This window comes from Astatotilapia calliptera, chromosome 16 (genome assembly GCF_964374335.1).
Source record: "Astatotilapia calliptera chromosome 16, fAstCal68.1, whole genome shotgun sequence".
NCBI lineage: Eukaryota > Metazoa > Chordata > Actinopteri > Cichliformes > Cichlidae > Astatotilapia > Astatotilapia calliptera.
Genome location: NC_137437.1, coordinates 11,048,351 through 11,067,099, shown reverse-complemented (window position 1 = coordinate 11,067,099; position 18,749 = coordinate 11,048,351).

Below are 18,749 nucleotides of genomic sequence, written 5' to 3'. Positions count from 1 at the left end.
AAGGAAGCCGTGGAGAGGGTTGGTGTGACAGAAAAGGATGTTAAGCACTGGGCGAGATGGAGGCAGATCTGGCGACCGCTGAACAGAGCAGCTAAAAGAAGAGGAAATGCTTATAGTAACCAATACGGCTCCTCTAATATTCTCATAAACATAACAGAACAGCTATTGAAGAGATGCAGAGAAGTATTAACCAAGATTCAATAACATCAGTGTCGTGACTCAGTGTTAGAAAGTGTTTATTTACATTTTTCCCCCACATTTTTTAACGTGTTGATTGGAACAGAGACTTATTTTATTTCTCAATCAGTCATCATTAAGGAGTCCGTGGATTTATGGAGATGCTGTTGACTGAATGTGGGGATATTTCTTGCAGCTGGGAATTTTAAAAAGTAACCTAGGAGTTGAGATATATTACATAGTGATGTGCGATGCCACTGATTTCCTTTCCGATCTGAAACCAAGTAAAATTCAGGGTGGTATCAGCGATACTGATCCGATACCAATACTTTGTACAAAAACCTTTTTTTGCATCTCCCCGTGAGAGACGTCTGTCTCGCCCTAGCAGCACCTGTCCCTCTCCTCTTCAGTTCGCCTCAACATACGCTCGTCATATTCTGTGATATGATTTGCTCTGAGGTGTTTGACAAGGTTAGAGGTGTTGCCACAACACCTCACTTTCTTGCCACATGTATCGGTAAAATACGTCCACACATGACTCCGTTTACGCTCAGCCACTGTTGTGAGTGTGCACGCCAGGGGCTGCGACACATTTATACAGCTGTATTTCACACATGACTATTAAAGGCGGAAGAGGAAGTAGTTCCTTCCAATGTAGACAATCCGAATGATATAGTTTCTTTCCACTCTATAAACTACAAATTTACCCTAAATTACTAAAATATCGATATTTTAATATGAGAATCGATTTTAGAGCATAAATGACTGGTATGGGAGGAATCAATATTTCAGTATCGATCCGCACATCACTAATATTATAAATGGCTAAATGACCTCCTCAACATGTCTTGAAGTTCTCCAGAGGCCTGGGAATGAGCTAATCATTTTATTCAGGTGTGTTGACCCAGAGTGAGATCTAAAACCTGCAGGACACCGGCCCTCGAGGCCTGGAGTCCGACACTCCTGGTGTAAACTATTCGAAGAGTTCAACTTGACAGGAACAATAGTCCTTTATTACCTCTTTAATGTCTCGGTGCAAATATGTGTTCAGTCATTATTTCATGCTTCCTTTTTTCATCGCATCAAATGAAATAAATGTTGCCATGTATGTAGTTTGTTTAAATGTTAAAGGGTTAACTTGGCTAAGTTTGGCTAAATGTTAGCAAAAGAGCAGCTTACAGGCATCACAGCATGGACAGAAGAAAACAGTACATAAGGAAGGTAATAATGTTAAGGATGGCAAAGTAAGCACACGGTCACATCTTGCTCGAGTTAGAACAACAGGTGTTTTAAAGGGTGCCTGTATCCCACCCTGCTGTGTCCTAATGTCAGTGCAGGTGGTGCTGCAGTGTGACACCCAGCAGACAGGACTCCAACAAGGAGGTCACAGGGCTCACCTAAACCTGTGGACAAAGAGGAACAGCCTGCTGATGACTCAGTGGGATTTGCCAGTAAGAGCTTGAAGCACACCAGCTGCTGTTAGTGCTGACGCTCGCTGGAACAACACTATGACCGCAGCAACACAAAGGGAGCCCAGCCAGCATGTTCTCCTAGCTGGGGTTATTCACCTCTAAAGCCTCTTTGTTTGTGGTGACCCTTCATGTCCTGACTGGATAGGACAACGAGAGAGAGATAGAGAGATAGAGGGACAGAGAGAGAGCATGAGAAGAGAGAAAGTGCACCCTCTTATGGATCGTGTGGGGAGCAGCAGTCTGGGTCTGTCTGTTTCTCCATTTGCATCATTACAACAAACTTTCAGAAAGCGTTTATGTTTAATTATTAGTGAAGGCTCCGTTTCTATTTCAGTTCCAGTAGTGTCCTCTACACAGCTCTATAAAGAGAGAATAGCTTTAGTGTGTCAGAGAAGTGATTTGCACAGAAATCATTCTCTGTAATGGAGCAGGGAATGATTTCAGTGCAGATTTTTATGATTCAGAAAGCTTTTGTTATTATGTATAACTATAAATTATATGGGTGGCTAAGACAGACCTGCTATTTACATCCAAAACAATGTGTACGAATAACCACCCAGTAAACTTTTATCGGTCATACAATTGCATTAAATTCTTGAAAATGCAGCAATAGCACAAGAATAAAACAAAAAATAATAAATAAATACATAAGAACAGTGAATAAATTAATACATTAAAATAAAAAACTGTGAAGAAATAAATAAATTAATGCTTTTAGAAATAAGACATCTAGATCTAGACAGACCCAGAAAACTGCAGAATGCATTTATAATAACTGTGTGCATTTACATATTTACATATTTACAAAATGCAGAGAAAAAAGGACATGCAGATAACAACGTCATCAAGAACTGAATATATGTTCCCTTCTTGACGCATGTAATTGGCTGTAAAATATGAAAGTGGCGATTTCATAAACACAAAACATCAACGACACAATCAACAACACAGAAGGCAAGTATAACTGTATTGGAAAATTGATGCATTTAAAATGTTCACAATTGTAATAAAAACAGAGATCTCAGTGGTATCAATCCATCCCAGTCCTTCACAGTCCAGCTGAGGGTAAGATCATGAAGACTCAGGTGGAGATTTTCTGTAGATTTTGCAGGAATTAGCTGTTGTAGCTAACGGGGTACACTCATCTGGATCATGTGCATACTCCTGTTTTATTGTAGTTTCTGTAGAGTACAGCACTTACAACAGCTTTAGTCCTAAAAGATTTTGGCTGAAGAACCCCCGAGCTGCCTGTTTCCTCCAGCTCTGGTGTTTACAAGTCGACGGCTGTGATTTGTCTCAGGAGCTGAGAGGAATCATGCTAATCTTGGGAAAAGAATGCAGTTTCTGGCTGCAAGAGTTACCTTGTATGGCAACAATGAAAAAAGTCAAGGAGGGAGAGAAAACACAGGGTAGATGGAGAGAAATCCAGCTGTCTTAAACAGGGATAAGAATAGCAATGAAAAAGTTCATTTTAAAAATGAGCACAGCTACTCTGGCGGTATCACTGATTACTATGTTTTTTCCCAGCAGTACTCCTAATGGGCTGTTTAAAAGGTTGGCAAGCTGCTGTTAGAAGCCTGTGATACAGTGGTAACAAGAACCATCACTGTTTCATGCAAAATGTCTGGGCACAAAAATGACATGCAATTAATAATGCAGTACTAATGTTTGTGGTCAGAGAAATTTGTCAAATTACACTGGAGTTGAGACTTAACATTCACAAATGACTATAAGGCAATCAGTTCACAGTTTAGCACCAGTTTAGACAAAACAGTGCTCACTGGGTGGGGAATGTGAGGTGGATAACTTGTGAGATAACAGTCCTCCGTCCCCATACACCTCATTCAGGACTTATTTTGTGCAGACACCACTGTTATAAATGAGACATAATATCCAGGTGACAGGGCTTTCTCCACTGCCGCTCCGAGACTCTGGAACAATCTTCCCTCTTTTATAAAATTCTCTTCCTCTTTGGAAATCTTCAAATCAAATTTGAAGACCAACCTATTTTCAAAGGCTTTCAGATTTCTTTGACACTTTTATTCAGTTTTAGTGTCTTTTATGTCACTGGATGATGTTTGCATGTGTATACTTATACACGTATGTTATGTTCACGTATTTGTGCTTGTGTGTGAATGTGTACACTTTTGTATATGTATGTGCATATGTGCATGTACATATGTATTTCTACAAACAAGTGTATATAAGAGTCTGCCTCTGTGTGTCTATATATATGTGGATGTCTTACAATGTTTTTTATCTTACCTATTTTAATTCTTTTTTATTTGATTATATTATCCCTCTGTTCAGCACTTTGGCCGACACTTGATGTCTTTTAAATGTGCTATATACATAAAGTTGACTTGACTTTCAACTCTTTGCTAATTTGGTTCCTGATGCGTCCCATGAAACTCTATGAAAACTGGGTAAAAAGAGCTAAATTATTATACAATGGTTGGGACAGGTGGTTCTCTATTACTCAATGTATGATTCCTCGTGTCGCTTGAAGTTGTGCAGTTGTCATTTCCAATGAAGCTTCATATTTACCGGTATGTGTCAATTAAGTGTGTTTCTGCAGTGGAACCATAGCTTTGGAAGTTTATGTCGTATGAAATACTGAGTAACATACCAACAACACAAGAAAGAGCCTGAAAATGCAATAGCTATGTTTAATATTGCAAATAACTTATTTGATATGCACACTCTGAAAACCCAGTATAAGAAATGAAAACATAATAAGCCAACTTGATAAAAACAAATTATCATTAAATTTGAATAAATCTAAACTGATGTTATTTGGAAATAGTAGTTTAAATACAAATGCAAAGATTCAAATAAATGGTGTTGATATTGAAAGAGTCAGTGAAAATAAATTTCTGGGGGTAATAATAGATGAAAAACTTAACTGGAGAGCTCACGTAAGATATATTCATTCCAAAGTATCACGAAGCATTGCAATACTAAACAAGGCAAAACAGGTATTCGACAGAACATCACTTCATATTCTCTACTGTTCACTGGTTTCACCATACTTAAGCTATTGTGCAGAGGTCTGGGGCAATAACTATAAAACCACATTACATTCACTTTTTACTCTTCAAAAGAAAGCAATTCGAATCATCCACAATGCAGGTTATAGGGAACATACAAACTCACTATTTTTGCAGTCTGAAATATTGAAAATTGACGATATAGTGAAATTCCAAACAGCACAAATTCTATTCAAAGCAAAAAATAAAGAACTGCCAGGTAATATTCAGAGTATGGTTTTTTTGAAAGAAGGAAGTTATAATTTAAGGGGTTTTTGTAACTTCAAAACAATGAAGGTACGTACTACAAGAAAAGGCTTTTGTGTTTCTGTTCATGGAGTGAAACTATGGAACAAACTGAATATGGAATTAAAGCAATGTCCAAACATAAAACTGTTCAAAAAGAGTTATAAAAATATGATCTTCTCGATCTATAAAGAAAAGGAAAATATTTAAATTAAGTGAATGTCTCTATTTAAAAACAAACAAACAAAAAATTCATGATGTGATATTATAGTATATAGTATATCAGAAATCTGTTCACTATTTTTATTACAAATTATATCAGTAAGGAAGCTGACTAAATATTCACTGATAATTTATGGGACAGGGGTGGGATTAAATAAGTGTATACTTCTTCCCACTCCCTTTCAACATGTAAATTAATCAGAATGTTTTTTTTGTATGTAATTTGTATAGTATTTTTTTTCTCTCTTATTTCTTTTCTAAATGTACTTGTATATTGTTCACATGTTGAAATAAATTACCAATCAAATCAAAATCAACTTGCTGTAAAAAGTGGCATGTACTGTATAGGGGAGGGTAATTTATTAAAGGCGATGCTAAAATCGCTTCTGGCTTGTGCTGTAGACAGACGAGATATATTTGCTTTCGGTCTCCTGTCACCCTCATGTCCTCTGAGATGCCCACTACTGAGAGGTCGTGTCTCTGCGATGTGGCTGAGAGCCCACGACACCCTCGGCCAGCCAATAACTTCACAGTTTCCATCCCACAGCAGCCACTGAAGCAAACACATGGACTTTTGTTAACACCTTGTCAGCATGCACCTGGCACTCATGCAGACCTGCTGGGACCTTAATATGGATTTAGGCTCTATGCAGGCTCAGGCAAAATGATCCCAATTTGAGCTCCTTCCTAAAATGTTATTCTCCATAATTTCTTATTCTACCTTATCTTGATCAGTAGTAGATGAATGGTGCTTTGCAGGCGATGCAGTTTTTATGTATTTCGCATGTTGTTTTATTACATTAGTGCTTGACCTTTTAGCCACTTACTGTTGCTGGAATATTTGAAAGTTGTCTTTAAATACAGTGGGGCAAAAAAGTATTTAGTCAGCCACCGATTGTGCAAGTTCCCCCACTTAAAATGATGACAGAGGTCAGTAATTTGCACCAGAGGTACACTTCAACTGTGAGAGACAGAATGTGAAAAAAAAATCCATGAATCCACATGGTAGGATTTGTAAAGAATTTATTTGTAAATCAGGGTGGAAAATAAGTATTTGGTCACCTCAAACAAGGAAAATCTCTGGCTCTCACAGACCTGTAACGTCTTCTGTAAGAAGCTTTTCTGTCCCCCACTCGTTACCTGTATGAATGGCACCTGTTTGAACTCATCATCTGTATAAAAGACACCTGTCCACAGCCTCAAACAGTCAGACTCCAAACTCCGCCATGGCCAAGACCAAAGAGCTTTCGAAGGACACCAGGAAAAGTATTGTAGACCTGCACCAGACTGGGAAGAGTGAATCTACAATAGGCAAGCAGCTTGGTGTGAAAAAATCAACTGTGGGAGCAATCATCAGAAAATGGAAGACATACAAGACCACTGATAATCTCCCTCGATCTGGGGCTCCACGCAAGATCTCATCCCGTGGGGTCAAAATGATCATGAGAACGGTGAGCAAAGATCCCAGAACCACACGGGGGGACCTGGTGAATGACCTGCAGAGAGCTGGGACCAAAGTAACAAAGGTCACCATCAGTAACACACTACAACGGCAGGGAATCAAATCCCGCAGTGCCAGACGTGTTCCGCTGCTGAAGCCAGTGCATGTCCAGGCCCGTCTGAAGTTTGCCAGAGAGCACATGGATGATATAGCAGAGGATTGGGAGAATGTCATGTGGTCAGATGAAACCAAAGTAGAACTTTTTGGTATAAACTCAACTCGTTGTGTTTGGAGGAAGAAGAATACTGAGTTGCATCCCAAGAACACCATACCTACTGTGAAGCATGGGGGTGGAAACATCATGCTATGGGGCTGTTTTTCTGCCAAGGGGACAGGACGACTGATCCGTGTTAAGGACAGAATGAATGGGGCCATGTATCGTGAGATTTTGAGCCAAAACCTCCTTCCATCAGTGAGAACTTTGAAGATGAAATGAGGCTGGGTCTTCCAACATGACAATGATCCAAAACACACCGCCCGGGCAACAAAGGAGTGGCTCCGTAAGAAGCATTTGAAAGTCCTGGAGTGGCCTAGCCAGTCTCCAGACCTCAACCCCATAGAAAATCTGTGGCGGGAGTTGAAAGTCCGTGTTGCTCGGCGACAGCCCCAAAACATCACTGCTCTCGAGAAGATCTGCATGGAGGAATGGGCCAAAATACCAGCTACTGTGTGTGCAAACCTGGTAAAGACCTATAGTAAACGTTTGACCTCTGTTATTGCCAACAAAGGTTATGTTACAAAGTATTGGGTTGTATTTTTGTTATTGACCAAATACTTATTTTCCACCCTGATTTACGAATAAATTCTTTACAAATCCTACCATGTGGATTCATGGATTTTTTTTTTTCACATTCTGTCTCTCACAGTTGAAGTGTACCTCTGGTGCAAATTACTGACCTCTGTCATCATTTTAGGTGGGGGAACTTGCACAATCGGTGGCTGACTAAATACTTTTTTGCCCCACTGTAAGTCACTTATCTGCTCAGGCTGATGATAGACAGTGACAGCACATTTATACACTAGAATAGAACCTGGTGTAAAACAATTGAAAGAATTTACACTATGTAGATTAGACAATACAAGAAAAAAAATGAAAAAAGCATAAACACCATAATCTAATGAATATATGAAAAATTAACACATTTAATGCAAAAATATTTTTAAATATGTTAAACGATTACTTGTGTTTATTTACTTCCTTATTATATAAGTACTTATATAACTTTACCACCATAGTGGATTATGAATTAAAAAATCATCACGTAGCTGAAGTGCAAACTGAGCTTTAATTTAAAGTTGTTTGAAAAAATGAACTGCATTAACTCTTTAAGAATTACAGGAAGTTTTATTGGTTGTATCTCATGTTCAGAGGCTGTTTTTTGCTGCTTGATCAAGCCACAAGAGTCACGAGTTACCACAAGATGGCGGAATTGCACACAGAGTGTTGGACCGGGACCAGTGTTGGACCAGGGTAAGGCTGAGTTTAAAAAACCAAAAAGCCTTCACGAGGTGATTGATGTGTAGCATTAAAGCTGCAGCAACAGCAGTTTAAAAAAGCAGACACCCCCCAAGCCGATCTTCTCGTACAAACTGAGAATGAATAAAAAGGGACTTGAGGGTGTTAGAAAATAAGAACGAGAATTATTTTGTTGTGCTAGCTACATTTAAAACGTGAGAGAGATCGTGTATCTAAGACGTGCAGTGCTATTAAGCAGGTCAGACACTCATGCTTCTACTACATTCACAGAGTATGAATATGAATCTTTGCAGCCTTGTGTAACCTACTTTTCTATTAGTACCTCTTCTGCTCTCATCTGTGCACACACACCCTTGTGTTAAAGGTTTACCAGGGAGCCTGATGTGACGTCAAACAGTGGACAAGGAAAAAAGAAACGGTATTGCCATGGAAACCTATCTCCCTCAGTTTCTCTATGATCTCTGATCTATCCTGAATCTGAGAACATGAAGGCTGTATTATTGCACAGACACGCACAAAATAATGCATCTTTGTGCATGACGTGGCAATCCTTTCAGGAAACCACATGGATGCAGAGCAGATGACTGCACAGGAGAGATTTGAATATATCTTTGGACTCTGTTTCAGATTTCATATTTATCTTCAATGACAGGCTGCTGCTAATGTAGTGTAACCACACATTTAGTCCCATATACAGATTCTGACCTTATGAACTTCAAGCCATCATCAAAGCTTTTAAGGGTGGTTTGGGAGCCACAATGATTCTTGTGTGTTTCCGCACACCAGCAAATACTTTTTGCTTTAAAACAGCCAAAACGAGGATTTGGACTTACAGATGTTAAAGAGACAGCATAATGGGCTCTGTCATGGCTGTCCAATGTTGATACTTGTGTCGGTGATTTGCTGTAATCAATAAATTAAACTGGCTACTTAGGTGGTGCATGTCTAATGTGTTATTAAAGAGTTATTAGTCTCTCATTAGCTAGTTAGATTTGGGGAAATTGATGATGTGAGCCCTCTTCATTGTGTAGAAGAATGCAATAACTTCTGTTGTTTGACTAGCAAACACCAAGTGAGGAGGCAGCATAATTCTTGTCCAGCATAAGTTTCAGCCTGAATTGGACATAAGATAAACTGAGCTGGAGACCAGTGTGTTATGTTCCCTGTGAGGCCTGTCAAACTTTGCCCATGGTGGATTGTCTATGACAGGAGCTGCAGTAAGAGATAATCTTTCTCTTCAAGGACTGGGTTAAACAGATGACTACATTTGTTTGTGGAATTTCAAACGATGTTTCAAACGTGTGTAATATGTGATATACCTTGTGTTAAACTTTCCTCAAATACACACACACACACATACATATATATAGCATGGCTCTATAGACCGACCACTTGAGTTGGGCTCTAAGGCTGTTCATAGCGCTGAAACAGCTGTCACTCGCAGCTTTGCTTTGACAAAGAAAGAAATGGCTAGAACCACTGACAAATTCTTCTTTGCATGATATGAAAAAGACGTCCGTGACTTTTTTTTAGAAACTTTTTATTTATTTATTTATTTTTTAACATTTTACATGTTTGTAACTCAAAATTACTGACTGCCACTAAAAAATATGAGGAGATCACTCATCCTCATCCTGGTATTACTACATTAATTTTAGAATTCAGTTGAATATTTTCCTGATTGTTTTTCAGGCCCCATCTTATATTACCAGTCTAATTTGTTTACAGTGAGCTCACAGGTGTCACAGATACACATCTATCTGAACACTTCTTTTCTTTCATTGCACAGATGCATTAGGACTCTAAGTCAGCACTCAACACTTGCATTTATTTGGTTCTTGGGTCGAATGTGGTGAAGCTGCACTCTTTATTTTTGCATCAGGTTGTCACAGCCTCATCTGGCTCAGACCTACTGTTTAAATCTCCAGGGGTGTTCCTGTGTTGTTTCCAGCCTGTGGTGCACATGTTGTCCTCTTTAGCCATGCGGATTTGCTGTTGAATGAGCCTGTGAGATTGGCTGAACTGTTCATGTAATCTACTCAATTCAATCTGCGGGAAACAGAAGTATATAGAGATGTATTTACTGCGTCACACCAATTGTTTTACAGAGTAAAGCATATTCATTTGTAAATTTGCGAAACGTGTGAAGTAAGCAGGAGGTTTGCATCTTATTTTTATGATGGTGCCTAATTGACTTGGAGATCAGCAGGAAGCTAACCTTACTGTGGCATGTGTGCAGAATCTGACACTGTTTGCATATAGTGTGTAAAAAGTGGACAACCTGTTCCTCTGATAAGGCTGACTGCCTCTTTAAACAAAGACTAAATGCTGTCTGTTGCCATGAACAGATGCAGTGTGTGACTGTCCTGGAGAGAAACCAATGCTTTCATTTCTAGAAACCATAGTTAAAGTCAGTTAACTACTCATACTCAGATCGCTTCAAAGATCAATCATAAGATGTTCCCTGAATCTTCAGAGTCTTGAGATTTAAGAAAAGTGACCCAGATTCCATTTAATGCAGTGGTCCTCATTATTTTTTACATGTCAATTTTTAGTTTCAAAGCAGGTTCATGCAATTAGATTTTTCAACTGTTTTCACTTATTCCTGGGATGAGGAATAAGATTTCTAGCAAGGTTCCAAAGCTGTGACTTGGTTTCTTATCCACATAGGTGGTGTGCTTTTGACTTCTTGTTTTGACTAATTTAGGGAACGATTAAACAATGTTACTGGTCAAAAAAACAGTGAATTAAATGGTTTTTAATCCTTAATTTCATTCCATAATAACAATAAGCATTTTTATAATAACCTGAGTTGTTCATTCACTGCTATAATAGTTCAGAGAAACCAGCAGTTGACATGTGGACTACAAACTAAGGCCACAACTTTGCTTGGATAATGTCAGGTTTTGCCCAATTGGAATTTGCCCTTTCTTAATGGGAACGTGTCTCTAAGCTTTATCAAGGTGACTGTTTCTTCTGTAGAGCTGTAAGGCACTAACGCTCCCTCGGCTTGTTCAAGTAAAAATCCCACAGATGGTTCTAATTGTACAGCGGCTCAATGATGAATGCTTGCCAATCTAAACACCAGTTTATGAAGGGGGAGGGGAGGGCGAGGACTGCAGTATGTCCAACACACACAGGATCCTTATCCATGTATACATGTACACACACATGCACGCACACACACATGCTGCCAGCCACTGCCTGTCGCTGGCTCTCTGAGTGTTTACAGTGCCATAAGAGGGGGATCCTGGGAGGCAGCTATTTTTAGCTCTGGTTTCATCATTCTTCTCTCTCTGCTGTGTGCAGCTGCAGACTGGTGCTGCATTCTAATGAAGAGATGAGCGGATGGCAGTATAACACAGTGTTTTTGCTTCACACACGCAGAGAAAGGGCTACGACAAACTAGCATCGATTTCGAATCCCCAATAAATCACGATAATCACTAATAAATTTACTGTGATAGCATTTATTCATCACTCCTTTTACATTTATCCAGTATTATTTTGCTTGCATTATTTATTAGCAAAGCAGCCATGCTAAATGTGCCAAGCTGTAGCACACATTTGGAGCCTCAATCTGCAGTGTAGTAACGCTAGTTGGGAATGTTAACCAGCTGTACTCTGAACTCATGAAGCCGGCCATTGTTTCCTCCCTGGGCTGCCACAACAGACTCACCCCTTCAATTTCTATATTGTACAAGCCTGACACCCCTCACATACTCCTGCTCTCACCATTTACAATGTGATATGAATGAAACAAACACATGAAATAACTGAAAATGCCACTGTAACAATGAGGTACCTCAGTGGGAACATTGTGTAACATAGAGCAGTAGTTCTGCAACTCTAAGATTCTAGTTACTGTTAAGGACATCAACATTATGCATTTGTTTTTGGTTATTTATGTATTTTAAACCACCAGTCCCCAACCTTTTTTGCGCCACGGACCGGTTTATGTCCGACAATATTTTCACGGACTGGCCTTTAAGGTGTCGCGGATAAATACAACAAAATAAAAACAGTACCGGTACCAAAAAAAAAGAAAGAAAATTTATACATAACACACGGGAAAATACCCAGGGAAACCAAGTTAATGATAAAAATGATTTTAAAAAAATAACGATAAAATCCTATAAAAACCCTGAAAACCATAAATTTCACACCCAGGCCTCAACTCTGGCCCGGCGGTTGGGGACCGCTGTACTTGATCATTAGATGTTGAATATAGTACATCTGGAAAGTATTCACAGGACTTCACATGTTACAGTCATATGCCAAAATAGATTAAATTAACACATAATTAACAAATAATGACAAAGTTAAAAAAAAAAAACCCATTGAAGTTCCTAATGAACAGTGTCCTCTATCATCATAAATGGAAGAAGTTTGGAACCACCAGGACTCTTCCCAGAGTAGTAGAAGGGCCTTAGTCAGGGAAATGACCAAGAATCTGATGGTCACTCCGACATGGCACTGTCCTTTCAGGAGCACAACTATTTCTTCAGAACTCAACCAATGAGGCCTGTATGGTAGAGTGGCCAGTTTGAGGTCTCTGGCCTGAATACCAAACGTCAAGTCTGGAGGAAACTCAGGCACTGCTCATCACCTGTCCAATACCATCCCTACAGTGAAGCACGGTGGTGGCAGCATCATGCTGTAGGGACTTTTCAGCAATAGAAACTTGGAGACTACTCAGCATCAAGAAAAATATGAATGCCAAAATGTACAGAGACATCCTTCATGATAACCTGCTCCAGAGTGCTCTGGACCTCTGACTGGGGTGAAGGTTTATCTTCCAACAGGACAATGAACCCAAGCCAGGCAGCCTTCACTATCAAAAGAACAATTTTAGCTCCTCCTACCAAACCAAAAAGAGCAGCAGGGGGTAATGGGGGACAGATGGGCAGATGATAGATGTAACTAGGGGAGCATAAATTAATACATATAGTATATGTATGCGGCTATTGAGCTGCAGGTTTTCAACCTCTGCCCTAAACACACAGGCAAGAGAACACAGGAGTGGCTTTGGGACCACTCTGTGAATGTTCCTGAATGGCCCAGCCAGAACCCATACATGAACCTGACTGAACATCTCTGGAGATTTCAAGCCAAAATAAAAAAATGACATTTAAAAAAACATTATAAACAAATTTTAATGTATTTAAATATTAGCCGCCTAGTTTTATCTTTTCCACCAATTACAGGCCCTGAAATGTGCTTCATACGTTTTTTGCTCACTACTGACTTTGTGGCTTTAAATATATTAAATATATATCTCCACCTGCTGATAATACAAGTTGGTGATTTAGGTGTGATTACCCCTAACTCACTTTTACAGTCCAAAGGGCAACTTTGGAAGTCATTCCATTTTGTACTACCACATAGGCTTCATGTTACCTGGCTCAGTTCTAAAACCAAAGTCTTCTAGTAGTTAAAGTAATTCAGAAATACAAATACAAATACTAGTTGCAATGCTGTGTTAAAAGCAGCCACAATAGACAGGAAAACTTGGTAAAAGTTGAATGAAGATGGAAAACCACCAACTTTGATGTAATGCCTTTGCACTGCACCACATTCACAATAATATGGAGACATAAAAAACATGTTTGATTTCACAGTAAAATGAATCAGTTATCAAAGTGAGTCTTGGGTCACTATTGAGCCACAGCTTCATTGTTCTGGTTTAAGGTTATAGCTTTATTTTAAGACACAGGTGGCAGCTGATTAATTTAGACAATAAATAACAGAACAATTGGTGGTAAACTTCATTTAATAAGTAAAAATATATTCTTACTTTAGTATATGAAATCTAATTAGAGTAAAAATGCTTGGTGGTTGATATCAGTGGGGAGGTTCAGTGTTTCTGAAATCTTGGTGATGGTTCTTTACAAAAGGAAGATCCTGAGACTGAGATGAGGGACAGTCTTCAGGAAATGAGGCTTGCTGTGTATATTTTTGGAAATTAGTGTTCTTCAGCTTTCTCTTTGAAGGCCAATTGTCATGGAGACAAAACAGAAAAACAAGCTTATAATGGAATCAGAGTTTCCCAAAGCGAGGTCTATTGATAGCTCACTCCGAGTGGAAAACTGACATATCTGGGATGAACACTAGTTCATCCCAAATCTAGCGCTATGTTTTCCTTTCCTCAACCTTTCATCTCAGACCCCTGCTTGCCTCATGTTTTTACATAACTGCAGAGCTCTGCGCTTCTCTTAAACATCATCAGATTCAGATTGCACGGTAGTTACTGAATCTATTTGTGGCAATATAAACTGTATTTTGCTCCTAAGCAGCACACAATGGTTTGTTTATAGAGCACAGTTGCGTCACAGTAATTGAGATCCTAGTGAGAGCATTTTGAGCTGATGAAGCACTACAAGAGGCTGATAAATGACAGACCCTGGGTGTGCAGTCAAAAGTGAAAACTAGCACTGTGTCTTTGATAGAAACGTAAGATTTTCCAGAGAAATTCAAGGTTCCTTTTTCATGCTCCGGTCTCTCTTGATGACTGTGGGCTCAGCAAATATGTCTTTTACTAATAGAACATTATAGCGCTTTTTTATAGTTTCCTATTTGCCATTAAGGTGTCTCTGCTTTTAGATTTGTAGCTACACAGTCAGCCTATTTAAATGAAATATAACTGACCTTGCTTCCTCTGGAAATCAGACTTAAAAACATGTCGCGTTAATGATCAATGATTTCTTTTACTGGTGTAATGTAGCTGAGGAAATTTACTCAAGCATTCCACATTTGTCAGTTTTATTTATATAGCCCAATATAGCAACTTACACATTTGGTTCACAAGGTTTACAGCACATGACATCCTGTGTCCTTAAACTCATGGGGACAGATTTATGACTGCACTTACAAAAAGTTGGAACCCTGTTGGGCTATGTCAAATCCGTCCATCCATCCATCCATCTTCTTCCGCTTATCCAGGGCCGGGTCACGGGGGGAGCAGCCTATGCAGAGAAGCCCAGACCTCCCTCTCCCAGCCACCTCCTCCAGCTTGTCCTGGGGAACACCAAGGCATTCCCAGGCCAGCCGAGAGATATAATCTCTTCAGTGTGTCCTGGGTCTGCCGGTGGGACATACCCAGAACACCTCACCCAGGAGGCACCCAGGAAGCATCATCTGAACAATAGACTGGACTGGACTCATAACTCAGACGCCCTCTACAGGAAAGGGCAGAGCAGGCTGTACCTGCTGCGGAGACTCAGGTCGTTTGGGGTGGAGGGCCCACTCCTGAAGAAATTCTATGACTCTGTTGTGGCTTCTGCTATCTTTTATGGCGTGGTCTGCTGGGGCGGCAGCATCTCTGCTGGGGACAGGAAGAGACTGAACAGGGTGATCCGAAGGGCCAGCTCTGTTCTAGGATGCCCTCTGGACCCAGTGGAGGTGGTGAGTGACAGGAGAACGGCGGCTAAGCTGTCATCCCTGTTGGACAACGTCTCCCACCCCATGCAGCAGACTGTGACAGCACTGAGCAGCTCCTTCAGTGGGAGACTGCGGCACCCACGGTGTGGGACGGAGAGATTTCGCAGGTCTTTCCTCCCCACTACTGTCAGACTCCATAATAAAGACTTTAACTGATCAAGCACACACATCCATACATATGCAATAATACTAAGTGCAATAATCCTTTCTGTCATCGTTGTATTTTTACTCAGTTGTATATAGTATTTGTATTTGTATTCTATTTTTATCTTATTGTATATTTATTTTATTTTATTCTACTGTATATAGTATTTTATTTTATTCTATTCTGTACAGCTGTGTACTGTATTTATTCTTATTGTATTCTAATTTTTGCCTCATAACTTTTGCACTGTCCACTTCCTGCTGTGACAAAATAAATTTCCCACGTGTGGGACTAATAAAGGTTATCTTATCTTATCTTATCTTATCTTATCTTATCTTATCTTATCTTATCTTATCTTATCTTATCTTATCTTATCTTATCCTTGTCAGATGCCCGAACCACCTCAGCTGGCTCCTTTTAATGTGGAGGAGCAGTGGCTCTACTCTGAGCCCCTCCTGGATGGCTGAACTTCTCACCCTATTTCTAAGGGAGCGGCCAGGAAGTCTATTTATGTCAAATGTACTGTACATTAAAAAGAAAAAAAAAGAATGTAATGATTTCCAAAACGTAACCTCCTAAGACATGAACTCTTTCATGGCGTGCATTTATATTTCTCTTTGCTATTTGGGCTGATTGGGACCTGATGAATGTAACAACAAAGAATTGCCTGATTTTTATTTTTTACCTGATTTTTGTTTCTGAGAAAAATGAGATCCACATATGAGCACATTTGGTTTAAATTTCGATAGAGCAGTGGCAGTATACTGTCCTCGTAAGTGGATATCAGGCCCTTGTAGAGCAAAATTTAGTATTTTGGTCTAGACAACCCAAAAAGTGATGTCCACATATGTGGACGCCAGGTCCTAGGAGATTAATAGAACACTGAAAACACACCAAATATTTGAAGTGAACGCCCCCCAAAAATACAATTTTAAGAGAAATATTAGCTAAAAACCAAACCAAGATGGCGCCGCGTATGGATGCCCTGGTGCTTCAGTGCGTTACTTTTGTCTTGTTTTTGTGCATTTCTTCTGTGTCTGGGCACTCCTCTGGATATTCTTACACCAGAGAAGAGCTCCTTAACTGCAGGACTACAACGCCTGTGGATTTATTTCCAATATTTGTCGTATCTGCGGCAGATTTACTGCTGACTCTGATCAGGAAAGTGAGACGTCGAAAGAGAGGTAAGCGAGCCGGCGTACTCGTGCGTTTGAGGAAACGCGGACTGAGAACGGCCCTTCCTGGGATCTTCCTTTCTAATGTACGCTCACTCTGGAATAAGATAGACGAACTGGCCCTGATGAGAAGCATGAACAAAGACTTTGCCTCCTCCTGTGTCTTATGTTTTACGGAGTCGTGGCTCAGTGAGGACATCCCGGACTGCGCGCTCAAGCTGGAGGGCTTTCATCTGCTGCGCGCGGACCGGCAGGCCGCTCTCTCCGGTAAAACCAAAGGTGGAGGTGTCTGCTTCTACATCAATAGTGGCTGGTGCACAGATGTAACAGTGATTGCTCAGCACTGCTCTCCCTCTCTGGAATATCTTTTTATTCACTGCAAACCGTTTTATTCTCCGCGGGAGTTTGCTTCATTCATCCTGGCCGCTGTTTACATCCCGCCAGACGCAGATGCGCAGGCAGCTCAGTGCGCACTCGCGGAGCAGATTCTCCACACGGAGCGGACATTCCCGGACTCTCTCATCATTGCTCTTGGGGACTTTAACAAAGCCAATCTGAGCCATGAGCTTCCAAAATATAAGCAGTATATTAAATGCCCGACCAGAGAGGAGAGGACATTAGACCACGGCTACAGCACGATCAGCGGGGCCTATCGCGCGGTGCCCCGCGCTTCACTCGGACTTTCTGACCACGTCATGATCCACCTAATCCCCGCGTACAGACAGAGGCTGAAGCTCTCCAAACCTGTCGTGAGGACTAAAAAACTGTGGAGCAACGAGGCTGTGGAGGAGCTTCGCACGTGTTTGGAGTCTACAGGCTGGGACACAATGAAGGCTGCTTCTAACAGCTTGGACGAGTTTACGGACACTGTCACCTCCTATATCCACTTCTGTGAGGACAGCATTGTGCCATCACGCACCAGGGTGAGTTATAACAATGACAAACCCTGGTTTACTCCTAAACTCAAAAAGCTGTGGCTGGAAAAGAGTAAGGCGTTCAGAAGCGGAGACAGGGACTGCTACAGAGAGGCCAAGTACAGGTTCACTAAAGAAGTGGACATTGCCAAACATCAGCACTCTGAGAAGATGCAGCAGCAGATCTCAGAGAATGACTCGGCCTCTGTGTGGAAAGGTTTTAGGAATATTACAAACTACAAGCCTAAAACCCCCCACTCCACTGATGACTTGCTCTTAGCCAACACCCTTAACGACTTTTACTGCCGTTTTGACGAGCCATCAGGCAGCCTTCACACCTCCAACGACCCCAACAATAGAGGCACTTTGGACACTCATTCCCCCACCTCCCCCCCCTCCATAGAGCCATCACCACCTTCAAACTGTTCACCTGCAACACCCGCCCCCTCACCCCACACAAAAGAGGATTTCACACCACCTCCTCCGACCACAACTCTTCATATTCATGAAGCAGATGTGAGGAAGCAGTTTAAGAACCTGAATGCTCGGAAAGCTCCCGGCCCAGACGGCGTGTCTCCTGCCACCCTCAGACACTGTGCAAACGAGCTGGCCCCAGTGTTTTCTGGCATCTTCAACTCCTCACTGCAGGCATGTCATGTGCCTGCCTGCTTCAAGTCCTCTACCATAGTCCCTGTCCCCAAGAAACCTAGGATCACTGGACTAAATGACTACAGACCCGTGGCTCTGACATCTGTGGTCATGAAGTCTTTTGAGCGCCTGGTTCTCTCCCATCTCAAGACCCTCACGGCCCCCCTCCTGGACCCCCTGCAGTTTGCATATAGAGCCAACAGGTCTGTAGACGACGCCATCAACATGGCCCTACACTTCATCCTGCAGCATCTGGACTCCCCAGGAACCTACGCCAGGATCCTGTTTGTGGACTTCAGCTCTG